This window comes from Kryptolebias marmoratus, linkage group LG11, assembly GCF_001649575.2.
Source record: "Kryptolebias marmoratus isolate JLee-2015 linkage group LG11, ASM164957v2, whole genome shotgun sequence".
Lineage (NCBI taxonomy): Eukaryota > Metazoa > Chordata > Actinopteri > Cyprinodontiformes > Rivulidae > Kryptolebias > Kryptolebias marmoratus.
This window is the reverse complement of record NC_051440.1, coordinates 18,614,937-18,641,556: the sequence shown is the minus strand read 5'-3', so window position 1 is coordinate 18,641,556 and position 26,620 is coordinate 18,614,937. Positions and strand designations below refer to the sequence as shown.

Below are 26,620 nucleotides of genomic sequence, written 5' to 3'. Positions count from 1 at the left end.
TTGACATCGTGTTTAGTGCCAAAACAGCAGGATCGTGTCCTGGGGACTTGGACTGGAGACTGGTCACACTCTTATTTAACCTGTGGTGAAGCTCGGAACCCATTACTATCCAAGTGGCCACGAAGCCATTCTGTGGTCCAGTTCATTGTGTTCTGGTGGTTTGCTGATCTTGGTCCTGGCATAGAAAATTTGACTGCAGTGCTGTTGTTTTCCTGGCTGAAGCCACATGTGTGGTTTTAATCTGCAGACTGTGTTTTGGAACAGTTAATCTTTTGTGGTAATTTGCTTTTTATTTTGTTTCCGATTTTAAGCACATTCAGCAGTGATGCAATGCTCCCATCACAGCTCATCAGTTCAGGGTTGTGTGTAAGTGGAAGTTACAGATATATGGCTCATTTGCACCATGCGAAGGCCTGTTCTGTGTATCGTCAAAGAGAAGAAACTGAAAGAAGGTAGACAATCCTCATGTTCACCTTACTTTAACACCACTCTTTAAAACTCCGCTCTTTCTGCCACACCTCAACCATAAAACTTTTATTGACTGTAAAATATTTGGCTTATTTTGTGTTTTTGTGTCTGATCTTGTAGAAGCTTGTTTTTAATGTTGGCTTTTCAAATATAATCCATGGGAAGTGAATAATGGAATATGGAACGAAATATGGAAGTTGTAAAAAAAAAAATGGCAGTCAATGGTTGAAAATGGTTCAACAAAAATAGTTTAACACCCATCTTATGGATTAAGTTGAGCTTGCAAGGATAATTCTGGTATAAATTACACTGTTTGAGTCTTGTCAACATTATAGCGCTTAAATCTAGGAAAGAATTGCTCATTTCCTCTGTGCAGGTGAGGCGACCCAACTTGCCCAGCTGTTGGCTTTAAGTAGAAGACACCAAGCATTTTCTCAAATGAAGAGTTTCATCTGCACGAGTGTCTGTTTTATTGATCAAACTTTTAGTTAGTGTGTCAGTTCTGAAGCTGTAGATCAAACTGGTTCTCTCGATTTCATCAAGAACCACTACTTCTTTTCCTTACGTTTGCTTTGCATTACAGCTTGGAGACGGCTTCCATCTTTGATTTATCACTCAAAGCACTCCGGTCTCTGGAATTTATGACGATGGAGCCAATGATTTCAACTGGCAGAGTCCAGGACCACCATGGTTCTCCACCACATTAATGTCTGCTTCAGAGGGTTTTGAAAGGAAAAAATAATAATAATAGGAGCTCAGGCATCTATGGAATAGTGAATGACATAATTGTATCTGTCTGTTCAGGCTGAATTATTTTCAGAGCCAATTTTACAAATTTTTAGGAAGAAAAATGGACCAAAAAGTGATTTGATGTGTTTAAAATTATAGCTCACATTGCAATAATCAGCAAAAAAAGATGACTTTTCTTTTTAAAAATATTCAGTATCATTGTTGATTAGCATCAAACTGTTTTTAGAGTACCGTGAGGACAAAATATCAAAATCACTAAAATGTTACTCTCATATTTTTGATCAGTTTTAAATAAATATTAAATTGTTGAAAAACTACAAAATAGACATTAATAGAGTTTTATACAAGCACATAAATATTATGTACCATATTAAACTTTTTTCATTTATTTATTTATAATTGTAGCATTCTTTGGTAAATATAATTCAATTATATAGACAAACATTATTTTTTTTCTATTACATCTTCACAAAGAATTTTATATTTATTACACAGCTGATACTGAGACCTCAGTATCAGCTGTGTGATTTTCTTGTAGTGAGCTCATCTGAATAATTTATAGTTAAATGATGTATTCAGAAGGAAAGGAGAATGCAAATCTGTAAATATGATAAAGGGATTAGGAGGCAAACAAAAACAGAAAAATAGAAGTTTAACAACTAAAAGCATAGAAAAAAAACAAAACAAAAAACTATTAAAGCCAACTAGAGGAGTAATTAAAAGAAAGGATACTGGTACGTAGGTTTAAAATGTGATCTAGATACAAAATAACTTGTACTTGAGGGACAAAACAAAAAATTAAATTAAAAAACAGCTGTTGAACAGGAGCTGAACAAAGACACAAGAAAGCAGGAAAAACATGAGCAAAACAGAAAAAATTTGCAAAATATGAGATAAAATTGTCAGTTGATAAATTTTATGCAAATCAGCTTTTTATCAGCAAAAAACAAATACATCTTGCATCATTTTTAAAAGTATTTGTGTTGAAGTTTCGTGTCAGCTCAGGAACATTTACAGCTGTGTTTGAAGTCGTCTGTCTTCTGTTTTTCTGTGACACAAAGTGAGAAATGAACAAATCAACACCCAAAGGGTCTCGGGATGGTTTTGCTGGTATCCTCTTATTCACAGAAAAAAATAATAATAAAACAATCATGAACACTTAAACACTTGTGGCTTTTTAGTGTTGACTCCGTTCCCTTCTTTCCCGAACCGTTAATGTCCAGACCATCTAATCATCTGTCAAAATGAAGAATCTCCTCCAGACTTCCTTTATGAGATAATTTTCCTGTAATTACAGTGGTTTCCTTCTCAATGACAAACCCACATGAAATGTCTCGGTGATGAGGGAATAATACCTGAGCAGCCCCCCACCCCCTGGCTTGTTAAAGTCAGTTGCTGTGACGAGGACAAATTGCTTGTTGTTTTAAGGCTTTTACCATTACTTAGTTAAAAACAACATTCCACGTAGAGTTAAACAGACCCATCCTCCAATAATGATCAGCAAGTGAGACACTAATACTCTGGGATTATCTCTGAATGCTCACATGTCACACCCTCAGGGCTGTTGAGGCACATTTATTTACTCTTTCAAAATAAAGCTCCCTCATAATTTTTAAACAAACATTTTAGTGACATTCATTGGCTTTCTTTAAAACTGTTTAAGTCAGAAATATAAATGTTTATGTTCCACATTTGTCTACATTGTGTTCAGAGAGTTCGTTCTTCAGTATCAGGTTCTTAGGATCAGCAGCAAAATACACACATCATATAAGATAAGTTGAAGTCTTTGTGTAGAAATAAACATTTTCCATCCATTGTTTATGTGCAATATTTATTTGCATCTACATTAATCTGACCCTAACTTGTATCTTGCATCAACTGTTGTTTTACAGACCTTTAATGTTCCCCAGTTCAAAGTATATCACTAAAAGAAAGACTCATGGCTTTGATAATTAGTATTTTAACCCCCCCCCCTTTTTTTCTGCCTCTCTTTGTCTCTCTCTCTTCTGAGGGCTTCAGGAGGGTGAAATTACCCAAAGTGGTCTGAGTTTGTTGTGCCATCTTCTTTTCTTTTCCTGCTGTGTAACTACTTGTTTTGGCACTCCTCTCCCCGTGTTTCAATGTGTGAGTTCTGTTGTTGTTCTCCATTTGTCTTCCCTGTGGTTGGACTTTGAAATATTTATTGATGTGGGCAGTTGTTTGTCATGTGTTTTTAGATTCAGACCTGTCAGAATGTGGTTTGTCTCAAGTGATACTTCCTACAAACACTCTGTGTTTGTTCGTGACAGCTGAGCTTTCAGGTTGTTTTTTTTTTTGTTTCATTTTGTTTTGTTGATGGTCAGTTTATGGTTGTCATATTGTTATCACACAACTGTATTACAGTTAAAAATGAAAAACATATACATTTACCTTTTGTCATTTCTTCTTTTAATTTAAGGTAAGCACAAGTTCTGTGGGTTAAAGTTGTATATTTTGATGCCCAGATTAATTTTAACACAGCTTTATTTGAACTGACTAGCTGAAAAAAAAATTATTTTCTGAATCATACAAACAAATATTATAATATTATTATAATAAGTATTATTGATATAAGCAACACAAGCTACTTGAAACCCAATGAATACTTAAAAGCTATTTATTGCTAATAGTCCTAACAAGTATTTTTTCTGTCAAGTATTCTTGTATAAATTTTTACTTTTTGATAATTGAAACTGAGCTTATTATACTCTTGAATCAAATGACAATTTAGTTATTAATCAAATATTTTATTGCTTATATTTGAAAATTTATCTTTAAAACTTTAAACTGAGTTGTAGTAATATTTCAAAGAATACTCATTTCTCTTTGTGATCAATGTTAAATGTTTCTCTTTAATTTGCTTATTAAGAGTAAATAAACATAACATTTATTACATTTCTTGAGCTTAATTGGGTTGTATCAGAACTTTTTGATGACTGCATACTCATCATAGGTGGGCAGATAAAATAATTTATTAATAAGTTACTAGTGTGTGCCACCAATTTAAAAAAAATATTTAATTGTAAAATATGCTTTCCTTAAGCTTTTTGCTTGAAGAGGCACCAGAAAAATGTGCAAACTTTATACAAGAAAATCTCAGCAAGTTTGAGACTCCTTCAGCTGTAAAGTTAAAGATGCTAATTACCGAACCACCCTTCACCCTTTAGATTTTACCTCCATAAGGCGAACATCAAATCAGTTCAAGGCTGCATTTACTGCATGTTCAGTGCTTCTTTTCCTTGGCTTGTACTGTGAGTCAGTTGCAGCCATCTGTTTTGTTTACAGAGTTACTGCACAGCTGAAATAGACATTATTTATTTCAGTTTGTGGTAATTCAAATGATCTCTGGAAATAATTTGAACAATGGCAATCAGTGAATGGATGTTAGATTGCACATCCTTTGGGTTTTTGATGCGGTTCGGTAAGATTTGATTGTATTCATTTCAGTCATATTATGGTGTCAGTTTTAAACGATGGAAACACCAATTTTATGCTTGTGAAATCAAATGTTGCAAAATAATAATAAACATTTTAGATTGTTTTAGATTTTTAAATTTCTAGATTTCTAAGCAGTTCTGACTTCAGAAATGAGCTTCGCCTGCTGATTAGCTCCCTGGAAGATATCAAAGTAAATAAAGAAATTATTTATAATGGAGAATCTTGAAACCAAAACATCTGGTGTTTATACAGAAATGACACAGTGAATGCAAACTACAGGTCCATTTAGATACTTTGACAAAGCTCCTTTTCTCATTCAGCCCCTAAAAAAAACCAAGCTTTTTAATTCAAACAGTCAGTCAGATGATGGGCGATTAGATTGTGTTAATTTTGGCTCTTCAGGACAATTCGATAAGACTCGCTGAGATGTGTCCTGAGCGTTCCTCCAGCATTACGGTTCATGCTTATTGCCCCATTTGGAAGGTGATAGTCACAAACCAAAACACATAGAACTAAACTTTCTATGGTATTTCTAATATTTATGTCTTTATTGAAGCCCTCAGAGAGATATATCTAAGGTTCTGTGCAGAGGTCACGTTTCAGTCTTTATTGCCGAGGTAAAGAAAACACAGAAGAATGTTTCAGGCCTGAATGATTGTCAGCTCTTACTGCACATGGAAGACAAAACAGGAAAGCCCCTGATGATTTTTGTTATTAGGAGGAATCACTAGCCATGGACTCTGTCCTATAAAATATACTCAATAGGTCCAGGGAATTTGTCTTCTGATTGGTTTATGTGTGCTTTCATTGCACATCAAGTTCTCCATTTAAAACCTATGACACAGAAGATTATTTTTATTTATTTTATTATTTATTTCAACCACAGGATAACTTCACGGTGGTCACTGTTGGTAGTAGTTTCCCCTTGTGGAGCATACTCCTTGTTTGTGATTACCTGGCATTAGATTCTGTAAATTTTCTTGATAGAGATTAGCTATAAAAATAAACACCACAGAAGCAGGGGGAACAACGTTTTATAAGGACATAAACCACAGCACAGCCTGGCACTGATGATAAGGAATATCACCAAGATTTTCAAGCACATTAAGGACGTACCAGGTGGCAAAATGTCTTGGCCATCCTTTCATTTACTGAGAAAGATGATTTAGAGCTAATAGGAAGAAGCCAATCATAAATTCTTATATTCAGGTACTAAAGGCAGGAGCTTAAAATTCATCATTCATGTTCTGCTTTATATGATCTTTATTTAGACTTGTTTAATTTATAAATAATTACTTAATGTAAATTTCAACTCATTTTAAAAAGTAGTGCAAAATTCAGAATGTCTTTGATAAATTGGAGATGTCTGTGATGAAACAATCAAATGTTATCTTTAAGTTTAAATTATTGTCAGTGAGTTTATCTTTGACCGCCCAGCGACTGGTTAACTACATGAAGACTGTCATCCTCTAAAGAGACACAAATGTGAGTTATTTTAGTTAATTTAATCTACAGTCATTTGTTGAAGTTAAACTCTGGGTATGTGAAAGAAAAATATTTGAATTGATAACAGGTAGCCTGCTGTCTCTACTCATTTTTCATCTCAGTTACACTGGGGGTAGAGCCAAGACACTCAGATTGAACTTTCTGCCTCGCTGAATGAAAAATACATCCAGATCTGGACGCGCTACCAGAAAAAGTCATGCCGTTTTACAGTTGTATTTTCCAGGCCTGGAATGGCTATGGAAATTTAATGAAATATAGAACGTTTAGGGAAAGCCATCCAGTTCATTTGGATCAACTGTTTAAATGTAATTTTGCATTTCTGTGTGAGTTTCTTTTTCAGTCAAGATTTGTTGGATGAAATCGGCAGGAAAATAGCATGCAACAAGTATACATAATGGATCAAAGCCCTCCCACCAGTTTAAACCCACCAGCGTGCCATAAGTAGGTGGTGAAATCTAATGGATTGAAGAGGTCACGCTTGTTACTTTTGAGTGTAGTAGTTCCAGTGAGACTGAAGCCTCATTGATGTCTTTTATGTAGTACAGACCAGTCCCGTTGGTTTTACAAGCCGAGACACTGAGACTGCAGTCATCAGGTCAAACCCTCCAGAACTGAACGGTTCTAAGCCTGATTTGAAGGCCTCTCGGATCGCTAAGATTTGGAATGAGCGATTGAACTTTTCAGGATCCTTTTTTTTTTTAAATTATTTATCTGCAAACAATTTCAAAGGTGCACAACCATCTGTGCACAAAATCACTATAAACAGAATTTTTGCCAAAAACTTAATCCTTGCCTGTGTCTTTTCATTTAGGTACAAACACACAACCCTTGTCTGTTGGAGCATATAAAATTTTATAAACATATACAAACTTTGAGATGGGATCCAGCTGATATCATAAACAAATATGTAACGGGGGAAAAAAAGGTCTGACCTGCATGCTGAAGCACAACCTTTGTATCTCATTTGGAAGCAAAACACTTCCTCCAAATCATGGAACTGTTTAAGTTTAAAAGTTGAATTCACTTCATGAACTTTTGATAAAACTTTGTTTTGAAATATGAAAGTCAAACATCTTTCAGCATTTTCATGTTTTAGTTATCTGTAAGCTTTTTATGGGCACTGGAGTGGTTAGCACTGACACCTTGCAGCAAAAGATATTGTGATCCAAACCTGCTGCTCCAATGTGGCCTTTGAGTGTAGAGTTTACGTGTTCTCTCTGTGCCTCTCTTTTCTCTGAGACCTCAAAAGCATGTGCTTTTAGGTTAATTTGTGATTTTTAACTGCTTCAGATTGTAATCACACTTGATTATGCTCAGCTTATGCGCAACTCTTTGTTTTTGAATGACCAATAACAAGTCTGTTTTAACAGAAACCCTGCATCGATCCATCTGTCAATAAACCAAACTTCAGGCAGGACATCAGAGTCAAGGACATGTCACATGAAAAGTTTTAAACTTTCTTTCCAAAATAGACTGTGAAAATAATGTCTTTGGGTGATAGCGTGTTGAGCAGACCATGTTTGAATGAGGCTCTGCAGCTCTGAATTTTATTGCCTGAACTAGCCTGGCAGACATCACCACTCTGACTTACATTTTCCTCTTCTGGCGTCTTATAAATTTGAAAAAAGAAGATGACATAACATAATAACTTAGGTTCTCATCTGCTTCCAGTAGGGCTTATGTCATTTTGTTATGGTAGCATTTTTCTTTGTAGTGGTACTGTTTTATTTTCAACTGGTATTATGTAGTAAATGTACAAATGAGTGACATCAGTTTCAGTTGCAGTTTATGCTATCCTATGCTTTGCAAAGACTTGAAAAACATATGTGGAGCTCAGTGAATAAAAAGAACTAAGAACTGTTAAAATAGCTGTCTTTTGACAGTGTGGAAAAGATGCATGATGATGACATCACTCTTTCACTAATGACAACAATTACAATAACATGCTAAGTGAATCTAGCTGGAGTTACCATGAAGATAACTGGCTTGTCTTGCTGCGACAGATCACATGCTCAGACAGACTGATTGCATTTAACAGCCCTTAAATCATTTTAATTACAGCCTGGCATAGTGCACAGTAGCAAAGCACTATAGGCTGCTTGAAATTGTGCTTTCATTTACTAAAGACATAATCTAAGCATAATGCTCAGATTTTCTGTTATTTCCTATAGTGTATACCCATCACTGATTTATTACAAATTTGAGTTAACAAGTGAGATAAGATCGTGTGGCTTCTGTCCCACCTCCTGTGCTTGATAGTGTAACCACAGGCAGTGATGCTATCTGGTCTCATAGTAGAAAAGACTCTATTCTTTGGCGGGGGTTGAAAAGATAAGTGGTAAGCTGACAAGCAGCATGCCTTGTCTCTCTCGGGCTAATACACCTGCTTATCAGTTTTTAACTTCCTTGGTTTATTAAACGAGAGTATGTGCACCCTAGTACGCTATCAGACATTTCCTTATGAGAGCACACAGAGAAATACACACACATACACACACAATAATTGCCAGAGACCTGGCTGATTACAGTGTGGTGATTGTAGCAGAGGTAGTAGTTGTCGGTCTTTGTCCTGCTTTGAGGCTGCGACTTTGCTGGAGTTGTGGGTGGGCTTGTGAGATTGTCATGCTTGGCAGATGGTAATTTGAGGTTGACTGTGTGGTTAGTATTGGGGTAAGGATATAACTTATGGCTGGTGCTGGTTTGACTAGGCGGACGTAAGCAATAGCTTTGTCCCTCACTGTCTATTGCAGATGAAAACCTTCTGAAGTTTTCTCTCCTTGTCAGTCTTTGATTCAGTCTTCCTGTGTCAGCTGTGTTCTAAGCTTCTTTGAAGGAAAAGAGGAAATAAGAAGGAAGTAAAACAAAAAATAGAAGGGCACTAAGGGACAGAGAATGAGACCAAGCAGGGAACACGACAGGGCAGGAACTGAGGGAGAGGCGGTGTTTGAAGTCAAACAAAACTGGTCCGTATCCTGAGGAAGTGACTGCTGCCAAAGACAGGGATAAAGCCGTGACTGTTCCTCATGGTCATGATTACATGTGTCGTGTGTCCACATGTTTGTGTGTGTCTTTATGCGCATTAGAGTGTATCTATTTGATAGTACCACCATCCTTTGGAAGAAACCCCATATTTCAGTGTGCAGCCGTGGCTCATTTTCACTTCTCCTCCTTCTTTCCAAAGCCTCGTTGTGGCCTCTGCGTAACACTCCTCTCAGCCCTTGGGGTAATAAATTAAGCCCTGTAAAAATCTGAACTGACTGCTTCTCTGCTTAAAACCCTGAGACATGTTTTTCTTTTCTCTTGGTCCATATATGAGGGACTGTTATGGTGCCAAAAAGAAGCACCTTATAAATTCCATATACCTTCGCTGATCCTTCAGAACAGTGGTTCACATCTACTGGGTATTTGTATGTAGGGGTAAAGATTACATTTAGGGTAAGTATAAAGGTAAGTGTAACCTAAAGGGGAAGGGTTAAATTACACATGTAGTTTGAGGTTAGACTTAAGCATAAAAGAACGTTTTCACAAACCATTAGAAATGAATGTGTGTTGTTTGCACGGTAGACTGAGGTCATGAAGTTTGAGCTTTGCTCTGGTTTGCACCTTATCAGGGTGAATGAGCTTAAATCTAAATGCATACTTGTGGTTTGAGGTGTCTTTGCATGTGCGTATGTGTACAGATACACTGAGGGTATATATGCAGAGTGGAATAAGCTCTGCTTTAATGACACACCATGAAGGAGCAGTGCAGTAGTGCGTTGTGCCCCGAGCGCAGCAGCCTAGAGATTAAGCATTAGTGTGAGTGTGGGTGAGCGTTATGTATGTGCTCCCACCTCAGTCTATAATCGTCTAGACTCTCTAACAGCATTTCCATGGAGCTACTAATCAGCAAAGCAGATGAGAAAGGGACAAAACAGAACAATGATAAAAATCACACACTTAAAAAATAGAATAAATACATAAAACTTTCAGCAGAGAAAGTTCTGCAAATTGAGCCTTGAAGGAAATCAGTCTTGATTATCCTTCTCATAAATATTTAAATAGAAGTCAGTTCAGTTTGAGCATGTTAGAAATAGTTGTCAAACGAGATGGGAGTTTTTATTCCAGTAGTAAGAACATTTAGCTACTAAACTGAAGAACTTTAGCCCTCACAACACATAAGATGCTCATTGGTCCAACTGCAGGATAAATGATAAGCAGGCTCATTAAATATAAACTCAGTTCTCCAAACCAGGTGAATTCATGTCTGTTCAAAGCAGAAATAATCAATTTCCATAAAGAAGTTTTTTTCTTTCCTGGAAGCTCTTTCTGTCTTTGTCTGCTACTATACAAATGGTATTTTTGAGTTATTCTTTCTTTCACATTTTTCTATCACTGCCCAGCCCTAACTGCCTGTTGTGACTTGGAGGCTTGGAGAGGATAAGACATGATATTCTATGTGTTTTGTAATTACTCAGTTGAACCCAACTGCTGGTCATTCCCATAAAAGTTGTGACAGGCACGTCTTGGCTGGGATGTTTAAACTTCTGGAGTACATATTTATACGCACAAACATTGTCTTTGGCACTGGACAACTATAATGTTGTGTGTGTATATGAGTGTGCTTGAGTGTGTGTGAGTGAGTTTGTTTTTATATTAAAGTGGGATTCAAAACCTAACAGGTGACCATCTTATGGGACTTTGTGAACTAAGTGATTTTTTTTAAGTAAGGATGTATTTTGTTTTGTAAAAGTTTGGTTATAGTAAATTTTGGGGTAAAGGTAAGGGTCAGGTGTTTAATTGTCATGGCTGAAGTGAACGTAAGGGCCTTGATGCAGTAAAGCATTGTATTAATGGAGTGTCCCCACAGGAGTATAAAAAGGAACATATGTTTATGTGTATTTTTTCTTTCAGGAAATAACTTTTTCATATGCCCTCTGAGATTTGTCTGTTTTGCTATTTATCTGACAAAAACAATATTCCTGCCTGACTCTTTGGCTCTTAGGAAGAACTCAGCTGTTCTAAGGTGCAAAGCAATCACACACATCTGTCTAGCTGCAGGGATGTCTCATTGTGTCTTGGGGATTGGGTTACACAAAGAGGCATGAACAGTGACAATAAGGGACTGACCAGTGGCAAACATACAAAACCAGTGTTGTTGTTTTGGTCTGTGCCTGGCCGGAGCAATAGAACAGTCTGGATTTTACTCAGTGTTTATGATTATGTGGGTTGTACGTTTGTGTCTGAATAACAACAGGAACCCAGAGATCTGAGTGTGATCGAGAGGTGAAGCAAAATATAGCCAGAGGCAGTCAAGGTTGGTGAACTTCAGTGTTTTGTTGCTGGGTGATATCTGAATTGACCTCAAAATCCAAACAAAGCTTTTTGGGGGAGATGTCCGTCATTTTACTTCAGCCTATTTGCTGAGGTAAAACGATCATCCACAACATTATGACTACTGTCTTAGATTAAGTAGCCACCAGCCCTTGTTATTGAAACAGTTTTGACCAGTCAGGGCATGGACAAAAACATCTGGTGGTGTCCTGAAGTGTCTGGAGCTGGCACATGAGAAATAGATTCTTTAGGCCCTGTTGATTTGGAGTGGGATCTCAGTGGATTAGATTTGCTACCCACAAATCCCATCACATAGGTATCTGGAACATTTGAAGGCCACAGACATCTTTTTTTTATTCTTTGACTGAGTCTTAAGCTGTTTTGCAGGTACCATAGCAAATCTGCTAAGAGGGCTGCAACTCTAGTGGAGGGCTGTTGACATGTGGAGAGTGTGATTGGCCTGCAGAACTGTTCAAGTGGGTTGTGTTGTGTCAAAAAACAAAGCACACTTTTCCAGGAAGAAAATAAATGAAACTGGAAATGCCAAAATAGTAGTTTATGTGCATATATTTTATGCATGCTGTTTTATACTATCAGTATCTGATCGCAATGCTCAAAAGAAAATGGTGAGGGTAATATTTAAACAATCACGGTGGTTATCAGTATGGTTGTCATAACAGGGACCATCCACTGTCAGAGGACTAGTGTAAGTCAGAAGGACTTTGACTTTAACGACATTACAGAAAATGATAAAACCACATCATCTGACCTAATGTCCACATATGTTGTAATTGTCAGTCAGTGGTCATACTGTTTTGGCTTATTGGCTGTTCAGGATCAGTCTAAAGATTGGATGGACACGCATTTTTATTTTGAATAAGTGGTTGTGTCCAAACCTTTTTGCAGATAATGTAAATGACAAGATGACAAGGTGAAGTGTCATGGTCAGCTAAACTGTGCTAGGCAACATTAAACTAAGGAAAACATTAGCCAACTCCCTTCTGGATTTGTTTAGACTTCCATCTGTTTCTTTTCCCCTCAGGACAATTAGCAAAAAAAACCCTAAAAACACTGAGTCTGTATGAATGCAAGGACATCGAACTGTCTGGACTGACAGTGCTGTGAGGTGAACATGTGAAGCTTTCCAGAGAAAGTGCTGAAACAAATCAAAAATGGCATAAATGGCTTATGGATTTGATTCTATTGGTTCCGATGGGGAACTAATGTAATTTAAGGTTCATGGTTATGACACGCTGATGGAAAAGCTGCAGGCCATTAAAACTTGCAATGCTCCAGACAGTGGTGAGTCACTTGTGGTAGATTTGAAGGCTGATAGTAACCACTTCTTATGAGTCAAAAATTTATTTTGTTATTAGTTTAAATGAGTTGTTGGCAGTATATAAACAAATTGTGGCAGTTTGTTCCCTCTGACATATTCTTTTGTGCCGTTTTGTGTGATTTAACATTGCTTATAGCGAGAACAAATGAACATTTGTCTTTTGAAAAATTCTGACTAATGGTTCTTCTTTCTGCTGTGGATAAGAGACGAACATTTTTAGGATGAATGTGAATCACTAGCATCTGGTTGTTTCTTTACACACTGAGGAAATGGCAAAACAAGTTTTCTTTCATCTGTTCATTTTACAAGTTTATTTGTTCAGTCAATACTTTAATCCAACCCTCCACCCCCATGACTATGTACTATAATTTGTGGGTTTTTTTTGTTCCAGTTCAGTTTAACTTTTGATTGGATGTTGCCTCCTCCATTGCTAAACAATGAAAGAAACACTACTCAGACAGTGTTTTTTTTATAATACAACACACACCAGTTATCTTTTATTGAATCATTTTTAATTAGAGATGAGTCAAAGCTGGAAAAATGTTTCAAGCTAATGAAATAAAAAATATATACCAATTGTTTCAGCTGGAGGTGAAGGTGGAGTTCTCTGTTTGATGTGGCTTCATTTTCTGTAACCCTGATTTATTTGGTTAATCATCTTAGAAACTGTTCTTCAGGTAATAAATGCTAAAGTTTTAATCACATTTATTTGGTCTAATCTTTAGGAAATAGTTCAACAAACCTTTGATCTTTTATCTCAAAGGTTTTATAAACAGATTATTACTTGCACGTCTATGTGATGAGAATCTATTGGTGATTCACTTAGAATAAAGCCATAAAGCAGAATTGAACAGCAAGCACGGAGCTCTGCAAAGTTCAAACAAATTCCTCCAAAATGTACTGAATATTGTGATATTTTTTGGTTTGTTTAAAGCTTCGACAAGCAGAAATGTAAATTTATGGATTAAGTAGAGCTCTGTTTTTTTATTTTTCCACCTTTTAACTAATATTGCATTTAAGGACAGGAAAAATCTGTGAAGTAGGGAGAAACGTAAATATTGTTTATTTGAGTGCAGCTGACTGACTTGCAGTTTGCAGGTCAGGAGTTCACAAGCAGGTTCCAAGCCAATATTGTTAGCACCCTTATTCCTAAGGCCCTGATATATTCAGACACAGACACAGATGTGGACACACATGCGGTTCTGTTTATACTTTGGTGTGTGTCTGCATAGTGCAGCCATAAATTCTTGGCTGCAGATGGACATCTGCACAGACCCCAGCTAACATGAGGAGCTGATAAAGTTTAGTTTAATTTTAGATTTACCCAACTCTCAAGTAGTTATTTTTGTTGTTTTTCCTCAAAGTTTTGCTCCAGTTCTGACATCCTCAGTCCAATTTTTAGATTTGTTCTGTAGTTCAGGTCAGAAGTAATTTTTATTGATGTCTCTATGATTCCTAGTGGGAAAGCTGGTTGACCAATTCGTGTTGAGTATTTATGATCAAAATGAGACGTCATCAACTATTCCTGACTGTTTTTAAGTTGTCATAGGAACTAAAATGATCAATCAATTGTTCTGTTTTAAATCAAGAAACCTGACATGTAAATCAGATTTAACTTTTTTTCCAAATAGCTCGAAAAAACACCGTTATACCTGTGTTTTTCCAGCTAAATGTCAAAAATGTTTGCTGCAAAACTGTTAAGTTAGATAGTCCTACTTCAGTGGGAAACATGACATGTAAATGTTATATTTGATGCTTTTGTCGTATTAAAAATGTCTATTTCCTTGCAGATTCATAAATCTAGTTACAAAGTTTCAGCAAAGAAAATAAATAAGACTCTTCTGAATAGTCTGATCATCCAAATCTTCTTTGCATTACATCAGCTGATTGTAAAAGTATGCAGCTGCTTTGCGGTCTGCTTTTTTTTCTTTTTTTTTTTTTTTTTTTTCAAAAAAACCTTGTTCCACATTTCTGTGCAGAACCATGGCCTCTGAGAGTCCCCAAGCTCTCACTTTGACTGTTTAGATTGAGTATAGCACTTTTTGGCCTTCATAATGCAGTCACACCCCAGCAGGGCTTTCCCCTGCCGAATTCATTGAGATATGTTTACCTTCACACTCCAACGTGCTGGGGTGGTCTCAGGGTACAAGCGTAATAGGCATAAATTGTAAGTGCTCAGCTGTGTGTGTACTCAGATGTTAAATACACACACACAGATACACACATACAAATGCAAACACACAAGTTCAGGGGGTGTATTATCACACTCATGTGTCAAACAGTATACATGTGCAAAACAATATAGCACAAATCCAATCCATTGGATTTTAAAATCAAAGATGGTTATAATTCATGAGGAACTTTTGGTATGTGATACAATGTGTGGTACAGATGTTGAAGGTTGCCTTTCGAACATGTACCAAACCATTTCTTATGTCTTACTGTGTGTGAGTGTTTAGATAATATAACTGAGAATGTGTTTGGGTCTACTTCAAAGAATAAATCATGCTGTTTTATGAGTCACTCTTTTGGTAAATTTGTAAAATGTACTTTTTTAAAGCGTAAGTAATGTTATGTGTCATTTCAGTTTGTAATAAACCCTTCTGCCTCTGTGTATTTCTTTGTTCTTTTTTTAGGTTGTATACAGTGTGATTTTTATGGGATCTGATAATGCACTTACACAACTGAGCGCTTTGGAAAGCTGTTTTGATCTGTGCTCTTGTAGTTTATTTATGTTTTTTTAAAGCTTTTTTGTTCCTTTGGGGGCGTGTGTGTGTGTGTGTCTGTGGGGAGAGTCGTAGGGCTAACTTGTGTTTTTTTTGTTCAGAAGATGAATATTATGTGGCTACTTCACTTGTAATGAGTCAATTAGCTGTTGGTTTGTGCATATTTTCATGTCTGGCTTAGGGATTTTCTATGTCTGTGTGATTGTCTCTTTTCTGAGTGTTTGGTCTTAGTTAAAAGTTTGCGTTGGTGTATGATTAACCCTGGTGTGAGTTTCACAGGGGGTGATGTTTGTGAGTCATGGAACGAACATGGTGTTTGTCTGATCTCGAGTCATTGAGGGGAAAAAACAGGGCTGCTGGGCTCGCCAATGCCGACCAATGAAATGTGAATTATATTTTGGGTATAAATAGACTCCTACTTACGCACATGGCTGGGAAAAATAAGCAATTTTGCAAATTTCCCAGAGACGCAGCACAATAGAATATATTACTCACAGCCCTTTTTCTTGTTGCCTTTGTTCTTTGAGTCTTTTTCTGGTGTTTGCTTTAACTTTGTTCAGGTTGATGCCACATGTTCACTTAAGAAGCTTTGAACCTGCGTAGGATTAAGCGTGTCTTGCTGAATCCATCTGAAAACACTGCACTGTGCTGTACATCTAACTCTATTTGTTCTGTGTAAAAAAATTAATTTTTGACTTCAAAATGATTGTGTAAATAATATTATGAGAATAAAAACTGAACAGAGTTTTTAAAAATATAAAATTTTGTTAGATTTTAGTCACTTACATTTATGATTGACGAAGTTGAAGCCTAATTGTCCACTTGGATTAGAAGGAAACTCTTCCTTCTACAATGTTACAACAAAATGTAGTTTTTAGTTTCATTTTATCCTGTGTATTTTGTGGATGACAATGACATTTAAATGAAGCTTGAAGGGTCTCCAAATAAATGTTAAAAATATGTGATTGATGCTTCTGAATCCAGCTGAGCACTGATGTGATGCCAGAGCTGCAGACAGTGTTGTCCACCAGCATCTGTGGAACGATAAAAAAAGTTTCAAAAACTCGTTAGTTCAATACTAAGGTACATCAACTACATGGTCAAATACTTTACCTATTTAATGTATTTTAAATAGGTAAATACATTTAAATACATTTAAATATTTTAAATGTATTTTTGGCATTTGAGCTTTAATCTCACTTACATAGTGTTTACCACTTTTAGCACCCTCCAAATCACCACTCAATGGATTTAAATCAGAACCATCTGATCCAAAGTTTTTTTTCAAATTATTTCTATTTTCAGCTTCATCATCACAATGATCAGCTGGGTTTAGGAAAACAATATATACAATGTTGGAGGTTTTATTATAATACCGGAACAGTTTTGCACTCTGGACAAATGTAGCTTGTTTATGGTCTGGAGAAACATTAGGCTGGTTTTGTGTAGTACATTAATCAAAGTTTAAAGAAGGTAATCTCTTCTGCATAACCTATTGGTGTTATTCATGCATCGCTATGTATGAATTTCCACATCCTTGGACAAAAAGCTTAGCTTTTCTATTTAAACTTTATGAGGATGTAAGGTAAAGCTTGTAGTAATAAACCTTTCATAGTTTTGAAATGAATAAACATGGATTTATTTTTGAATAAATAAATAAAATGTAAGACAAACATAACAGAAGAAGGTTAATTGTCTACTCGTTTTATTTTATATCCAACTGAAAGTACAAAGCTTCTCTTATTTCAAAGGCAGTGACAAAACAAATATAGTGTACGCTAAATAACTTCAGAAATACCCAGAATCCTTTTCAAACACCGTATTTTATGACGTTTTACAAACTGTTTATGAACTTTCTTTCTTGTTTATATGTGGCATTATATGTTAGAAAGACTGACAACATATGATGCCATCAGTGGATAGTTTACTCACACCTGGTCTTCAGTAAGTTTCTCATCGTTTAACAGCTGGCACGACTGTGAAACTGTGTGTCCTGTGTATATCATTTCATTCCATATGGTTTTTTAATTGTATTTGTTAAACTTTGCTAGCATTTAAAGAATGACATTCTTTAGTGTTTGATGCAAGTTAACGCCCATCCCTGACCACAGCCAATAGGGGATAATGCATGGTTGATGCCTTGCCCTTCCCTTTGAGATGTAAATCTTGTTTTTCTCTGCTGACAACCACGTTCACAGGAAAAGACAACAGTCTTTTAAATGGCACGCTTGTAGACTTCCGATTATAGCCCTGTCACTTACTCTTCCAGTGTGTAAACACATGATGGAGCGGCATACACAGTAAGGGAGACAGAGGGAGAGTTTTGCTGAGGTGCGTGGGCCGCTTTTTGTTTGCCTCCAGACATAAGACCTTTGGTTAGAAAGTCTAACTTCAAACAGTTAAACTGACACGATGCCTTTAGTTAAGATGTCTCGCTGCAAACGGCCTTTGGGTTTTCATAGGTCTGAGGGATTATTAAACAAAAAGAATAATTTATTTCACTATGGTGAAATGTTATCAAATTGTGTCAATATTTCTATAACGCCTTTCTTTTTTTGTTAGTTTCATTGTTTATTTAAAAATGAAATAATCATTTGATTCCTTGCACAGGATAGATTTCTGATTTTGATTATCATATTAGTTTGAGTCTTCCATTGCGTCTTGTTATTCTGTGGCCTGTGAGAAGACAGTCCCAAGCTTTGGCTTGGTCTTGGCCTGCAGACCAAAAGTGTGATAATTTTAGAGTCAAGTCTCTCACATGGTCTGGAGCAGGGACGGCATTTGGAAATAAACTTGGAATTTAGCTTAATTGCAGTTTACAAATTTAGGAGGGGCAGCGTTCTCTTCTTTATTTTCTTGCATAAATAGAGAGTGACTGGAGGCCAAAGACATGAGGTTTCTAAGCCACAAAAAGAGGTTAAAGAACGTCAGAGGCAGTGTGGACACTTTTGAGCCTGGCTCTTTAGCTCTCTGTAATGCTTTGCTGCTAATGTGAGATCCTTTTCTCCCGGGGCACTAAATGCATCACATTTATGATTCCAACCAGGCTATTAGAGCTTTACTGTAGGATTAAATTTAATTCTGCTTAAAGCAGTTTTAAAACTAAAATTCAATGATTGCAAATTAGCATTTAGGTAATCAAGCTTGTTCCAGGCTTATAACCTCACTTGAACAAGCCTGATTTATGGAAGACCCACCCTGCAACTTCTAAGACCTAAAGAGCCCCTGCCAACATGTCAGGATGCAGTCCCAGGTCCTGTATTTGTGCTGAGATTGATCAAATCTGTTTCAGCAGCTTGAGGCTGATCTGATCTTTACATTTTTGCCAGAATTTAAATGCCAGATGGAGGTGTAATTCAGGTTTTTTTTTCTCATTGGCCACTTAAGATAACTCAAACTCACAAATGTTCAAGCAACTTAAAGAAATGATTATATTAAATACTTTTACACCACCTTGTCACTTTTCATGAGGCTGATCAGCTGAGTCTGCCATAAGTTCTGCTCTCTCTTTAACCAGCAGGTCTTATAATATGGATCATACACATTCCCTGCAATCTTCCCAGATAAAGCTTGATTCTCAAAGCCGGGGTTACACAGACTGCTTAAAAGTTCTCCATACAACCCCATTTGAAAAAAACAAACAATCCTTTTAACTTAAGACACATCAGACCTTGTGCGTATAGCTAATTGATTCCAGTTAATGAAAACTGTTACAGATGGATGTACATGTGTAGGCTTAGCCTACTTTTTTTTATTATCATGTATCATGTATTTGAGAAGGTGTGGTTGTGCAGCTGATGTAAAAACAATGAGCAGCAGAGGTACTGGCATCCAATGCTAGACACAAAGTTTCTGGTTTGTCCGCATGAGTTGAAATCCATCACTACCTTATAGTCCGAGAAAAAAGAGTCACTTCAAAGAGGAAGGAGATCAAGAACACAGACCTCAACACAAGACATACATCAGTGGAGAACAGGGGTATGCAGAGAGCTCTTTGAGTGATAAAGGAGCTCACTCAGAAGAATAACTAAGAGTTAAAAAATGAGATCATTGGTCTTAAGATAGGATGAGCATGTAAGCTTTTTGAAAAACCCTGAACGACAAAAAGGAGACAGTGTGTTGTCTGGGGTCTGAGTGTTATCAGAGTTCACTCTGAATGACTTGAGCCTGTGAAAGATAGAAGATAGATAGAAAAAACATATAATAAAGAGTTCATAAAAAAAATTGACTTAATTATTTTGGTGTACAGGAATTTACAAAAGGTTTAGCGGGCTTGTTTGAAGCATTTAGGTAGATGTAAATCAGTTATTTTAGCTTTTAAAGTAAAATTTAAACAGGGGTTTTAAGGTCTTAGCATTAACGTATTTTAGTCAAAGTTCATAAATAGTTGATTTAAAATAAATTGTCAGTTGTTCTTTGTTTATTTGTTCTGCTGAAACTGTAGAAGAGGTAGGGTGTTTAACAGACTCCAGATTTAGTGCAGCAGCCTAAATACATGCAATGATTATTTAAAGAAGAAAACTGATACACACTCTACTTTGACATCTATATATATATATATATATCTGTGTAATAGATATGTTACATCTTCATATGAATTATATTACTATCTGAATAATTCATACATAGGATTGACTCTGTTTAAATTTTCACTGCATATGTTTCTGCTGTTAGCAGTGTAGTTAGTTTTACTTTGTTATTTAATTCAGTATTATTATTTTGTCAATATTCCAAAAAGAGTACAGTCCTGGTAACTACTTATTTCTTCAGATAACAAATTGAGTCTGCTCTGCTGAAAGTAATCTGCTTTTTTCTACTTGCACCCATCATGAGGCCATTACTTGTTTACTCTTCAGTCTTTATCTCTCTTTTTCGTGACATATGTAACTGGACTGTTTTGTCCAAGGCTGTCAGTTTAATGTCTATTAGATGATATCTGATAACCAGAAGCAGATCCTGTTGGTGAGTTCTGTCTAACACCTTGCAGGATTGGCGTGAGCAGGTTTTACAATCTGTTCTTCCTTTCCCTCTTTGAAAGTATGCTGAGTGATTGACAGGTGAGAGTGAGTTAGGGGGTCACGGGCCGTGCAGACCTGAGCCTGAGAACCCAGATTCACAACCAGACACGCAGGCTGACACCCTTGTTTAATGTTTGTTAGTGACGTACAAGTGGTCTCTTAGTGTAAAGAGGGTGTGGATCTTTGACTTACTTCACACGTTGAAAATTCACAACTGATTAATTAGTTACACTTTTTCCTTTTCTGGATTCCAGGACAATATATTTAAAATTTATTGTTATACCTAAAGAGGGTTAATTTAATACAAATTGCAGCAATACGTTTTGCCAACATTTTATTTTTTTTTATTACCGATTCAACTGTTAGTTTTTTTAACTGCAATACAAAAATAAATGTAGCCATTTGTAAAAGAATAAAAAACCTTTGTTAGACAGAAGTTCAGGTAATTAAAATCTTAAATCATCTTATAGGTGAGAAAACCTTTCGGGCTTGTTTTGCTGAGATTACGCTGACCTGCAGAAAAACAGAAGCATAATTAGAGATATTGAAGAAAAGGTAGAAAAACCAGCCATTAGGGAGCACCAACCAGTGTACCTCTTGTGCCAGTCCAAAGACCGGGTAAATGGTGAGGGTTTTGGCAAAACACCATACTGGATCAGTCGAGGCCCAGGTTAGCAACAACCGCCACCGGCGCTGTTGAAAACAGGATGCCGCCGGAACTTTTGCTACTATTAGTCAAAGACCACAAGGAGGATTGAGGGTAGCAACTTTAAAGGTAGGGACAATGACAGGCAAAGGTAAAGACCTGGTTGACATGATTCAGAGAAGGAAGGTAGATGTATTATGTGTGCAAGAGACCAAGTGGAAGGGCAACAAAGTCCGAAGCATGGTGGTAGGGTTTCAACGGTTTTACCGTGGTGTGGATAGGAAGAGAAATTGAGTAGGAGTGGTCTTGTAGGAAGAGTTAGCAAGGGATATAGTCGTGGTGAAAAGAGTGTCAGATAGGGTGATGTTCCTGAAAGTAGAAGTAGAAGGTCTGATGCTTAATGTTGTCAGTGGGTATGCTCCACAGGTTGGATGTGATGTAGAAGAGTGTGGTAAAGAGTTGAAGAAGAGAGTCCAGGCAGGATGGAGTGGGTGGAGAAAGGTTTCAGGAGTGATTTTTGACAAAAAGGTGTCAGCAAAGGTCAAAGAAAAGGTTTACAAGACAGTGTTGAGAGCAGCTACGTTGTATGGTTTGGAGACAGTGGGAATGACAAAAAGACAGAGACAGAACTGGAAGTGGCAGAGATAAAGATGTTGAGGTTCTCCTTGGGAGGGATGAGGATGGACAGGATTAGGAATGAGGTCATCAGAGGTACAGCACAGGTTGAACCCCTGGGAGGTAAAGTTAGAGAGGCCAGACTTAGATGATTTGGACGTGCAGAGGAGGGACAGTGAGTATATTGGTAGAAGGATGTTAGAGACGCAGCTGCCAGGAAAAAGACAAAGAGGAGACATATGGATACAGTTAGAGAGGACATGGACGTAGTTGGAGTGAGGACAGAGGATGCAGAAGACAGTTAGAAGGAGGATGACTTGCTGTGGAGACTCCTGAAAAGAGAACAGGCAAAAGAAGAAGATGATGAAGAAGAAGAAGAAGAAGAAGAAGAAGAAGAAGAAGAAGAAGAAGAAGAAGAAGAAGAAGAAGAAGAAGAAGAAGAAGAAGAAGAAAGAATGGTACAACTTTACTGAATACAAGTATGTAAATAATTTAAAGTCCCTGAGGGAATCCTTACATCTGGCTCTGTCATGTGCTTACAATAATTTAAACCCAGCTGTAGGTTGACTGAAGGCAAATTGATCCCAGAGATGACCCCTGTCTGCCTCTGCCCTTACCATTACCTTCGCCACAGCTACCAGCAATGTTGAAAGGATTTTACCCTGTGTTGCTCAGAGCAGAAAGTTAAGTCACACATAATTTTACACCAAGGGTTAACCTAAAGCTATAAACTCAAACAGGTAAATTATATGTCTTGAAAATTACAGTCTTTCTACAGCTTTGATTTTATGAACTGCGAGATGACCACAGTGAGTAATACAACAATGAGAGCTGTGTTGTAGTGAGATGAATGTAGCTCTGGATTTAAAGTCTATTTGAAGAAATATATAATGACTACCTAGACATACATGTGTCACTGACCTGCTGCCATTGTTTAAATATTTGAATAAATGTCATGTCGTATTTTGTAAAGTTTTGAAGCTGAGACACTCAAAGTCACATGGATCTGTAAAATACACAACATTTAAAACTTATACTTCTTAAGTTGTTTTATTCAATTACCTGTTTTTTGTCTTTGTGTCATTGTGACTGATGTGAAAGCTGTTGTTTGTTAGTGCCTAATGTTACTGATAAATAGTAACCTTTATTACTTTGCGTGTGTAAACTTATCTGTGTAAATGGTAGAATCCAAAGAAAGTCATTTAACGACGAGGATCTGGGTTATTAAGGTAAATGCTTTTGGCTGCGCAGGCAGAAAACAGCAGGTCAGTGTAACTGTGTGCATTCGGTGTTAATTTTGTTTCTTTTCATTTCTGTCTTGTTTAGTTGGCCCAAGTTATTCCTTAAGATAGGGTCCTTTTTGATTTGTGTATAGTTTGGTTACTACCTTTTGTGAATAAAAACACTTCTGCGTACACTGGACACCTTCTGCCTCCTGACATTTATTTGCCACTCTGGCCATGCTACACTACAAATTAACATAAAGAAAATGAGGAAAAAGTTCCCATAGAATTTTATAGCTTTCTTTCAAGCTGGAGCAATTATGTTGTTATAGTTTATTATATCTGAGCCTAGGCAACATAATCTGTTAGGACTGATTCAAGTTTTTTACTAGGGCTGAGTTTGATTCATTTAAAGAGGGGTGGGTCAAACTAATTTTCCTTGGTAAACTGTTTTCTTTTAATTGGTATTGTCAAATTTGTTTGACTTCACACCACATGAGTCAGACATTTCAGTGAAACAAAAACTTGTTTTGTGAACAATTACTTTGTTACTCGTGTCAGTCTGGTTGGATGAAATAAAACATCTCAGATAACAAAACATATAATATTAAACATGGCAAAAGATATATTGGTTCATTTAACAAGTAATTTAAGTGGAAAACCAACAGTATTAAAACAGATGAGTCAGTTCTAAAAGATTACGCTATCCAATTCTTTTATTTACTTGTATTACTGCAAAACAGCATAAATGCTTAAGTATGAGCAAAATCAATATAATTGTGTGGAAAGTTGGGAATTATATTGTTTATTTTTATTGAAGAAGTTACTTTTTAAGTGTTTGATTTCCATTCAGCTAACAAGAATAAACTGATCCACTTTCAATCCTAAACTGAATTTGTTCAATTTTGCAAAAATTATTTCTATTTAAGTCAGCCAAGCAAGTTTATTGTTTGTCTAAATGCTGGCAGCTTATTTTTATTGGCAAGCACATTTTCTCTTCTATATAAATACTATTCTGGGTGTGGATAAAGCATATTTATTACGATATGAGTATGAGTGGAAAACTTGAAGGACACGCAAGCTTAAATATGACAGGGCAGCAGTCTGAACTCACCTGTGATTTTTGTCTCACCTGGTTAAATATGAGAGAGGAGTTGAAAATGGATTTGGTTAAGTGACTGAACTAAAGTTTGTAAACCAACAAAAGGCACCGGTGAACAAAAAAATGAGCAGAACAAGAAGTAGCAAGCAGGATATACAGTATGTTTTCTAAGCAGGACATGTAGCTACAGATTCTATTTTAACATATTTGTTTTGATCTTTTGCCCAGAAACTAAGTAGTTTGTCTCCTCTTTTATAACTTTTATTATTTATAAGCAGTTTACGAATAAATGTCGGAAATATATCATGCAAAACATGTTCCCTTTTGAAAAACAGTCAACATTTTGTCTTAAAATGTAATTTCTGCACCAGAATATATCATTGTTGATATTCAGTCTCTTTTTTTTTGTCTTTCTTGTTGTCATTCATCTCCTCAGTGACAGGGCATCAGCAACACCATTTATCCCACACTTTCCACACCTTAAACACAAATCAGAGAGTTCAGATTCGAGTTAAAATATTTTTACAGCAAAAGTTCATGAGGTGTTTAACTAAGCATTCCCATGTCATGTCGCTCTAAAGCCCTCTTCACACCTTCCCCTCGAGCACTGTGGTGGTACAACCACCTAGAAAAGGCTACAGATGGAGGTTTAACCTTTGATTTTGTAATGAAAGTTCATCATTGATAACATGTAAATGAGTCAGTAACTACTGTGCAAGACCACTGATTTATGGTTTTGGACACTATTATACCTTTATTATCAAAGTATTATAACTTTATTATAATAGTATTATAACTTATTTACTTGAAATGAAAAGCCAGTCACAGAAGTGATCAAGCACTTAATCTGTTCAAGACCAATACATTTTATATTTTTCTTCATATTTGTTCAGCTCTCTCTGAGATGAGGTACTTCTTAAGACTAATGTCCAACACATGGATGATTTAGAATATGAATGGATTCCCTGGCTGTTGTGCCTACTGATTTCACATTATTGATAGCTTTAATACTGTTTTAATTACCCTCTTGCTTATGCTTTAAACTGCAATTTTAGAACAGTTAAGTTCATGCCCCATTAAACACCACTGGGAAGGTGTTTCCATTAATCTGAGCATGATAAATATTTTAAATCCTGTTTGGATTTCTACAGTTATGTTAGTAGTATTGGGCCTTGAACTTTGAATTTTATATAACCCCAGATGATTCTCAGGCGTCTTTGCTCATCTGTAACATGTTCACACCGGCGTACACACAAGTGCATGCCGGCTGGCCAGCCTTTGATCTCTCTCCTCTTCTGGGCCTCCTTCAAGGGGTGAGCCTCCTGAAGCTTGTCCAGCTTGGATGGATCTTCTGTCGCTGGAAGTCCTCCAGGTCTGATAGAGAATGGAACGTTTCTGATCTAAGTCACTGCATCTATGCAAACAATAGGTCACTTTAGGTGCAATTTAAGCTATGGCACTCATGTGGTCTGCTCAGGTGGAACTGAATGCACTGAATGCTTTGCAGGTTCTGCTTTGGACCCCCCACACCCTCCCCCAGTTCTGAGGAATGCCAGCTCCTGCCAGCTTCAAAGATTGTACTCCAAGTTATTCACTCCAAAGGCAGAGAAGACCTCATATCAGTGCAACACTGTGGAAAGTGCACGCTATGAAAGGCAGTTGGCTGTTTGCCGAAGGGAAACAGTAGTGATGTAATTTAGATGATGATGTATTTATTATTGATAGATGTTCATTTAATATGTCTGGCAAATGCTATAAAGAGAGGTAGATATTTACTGAGATCAACCACTTTAAATGAAATCAATTATCATGCATGTACAAAAAAATCAGTGTGTTTTATATAAAGGTAACGGACAGTAAAATTTCTGCGTTGGTTTTATTCTGTAATGTTCTTTTAGCGAGTTTCAGTGAGAGGAGGTTGGCTTGACAGTTTTGTTTTGGATAATTGCAAGCTGCCGAGGTCTGTGGTCCCCTTCTCTGTCTCCCTGTGGCCTAGGCTGCGAGAGCCATATTTAGGTTGCGTCCTCCTCATAGTATCCTGTCTCATCCCCATCCTGTCCGACACCCTCCCTCTGTGCACAGCTGGGGAGAGGATAGAGTCTGCAAGTCACCCAAAGGTGATACTGTTTGTACCTGAGGAAACTGAGTCACTACCACACCTACTGACTACTCAGAAGTTTTCAGAATTTTTATGTATGTCAGTTTCCATGCTTTATTTAAAATGAAGTTTTTTTTAAATATTGTTACATAAAAATACATTCTCTATATGAAATGTGCTCATCATAACAATCATGGCAAGAAAGGTCAGAAAAAAAAACTTGCACCTGTGATTTTACTGGTGACTAATATGCAGTCTTTACAATAGTTGATCTAAAAAATATGTTAAATTTGTGGGTGTATTGAAGGATCACAGAAAGTCTTACATGCAAACTCATAAACTATATATTCATTGAAACGA

The 26,620-nt window shown here is 36.7% G+C and overlaps 1 protein-coding gene across 3 annotated transcripts in view; it reads left to right on the top strand.

The window, feature by feature from the left end:
- LOC108239959 (zinc finger protein 469) overlaps positions 1 to 26,620 on the top strand; it is a 189,709-nt gene that overhangs the window by 90,870 nt on the left and 72,219 nt on the right. The gene's annotated exons all lie outside the window — the stretch shown is intronic.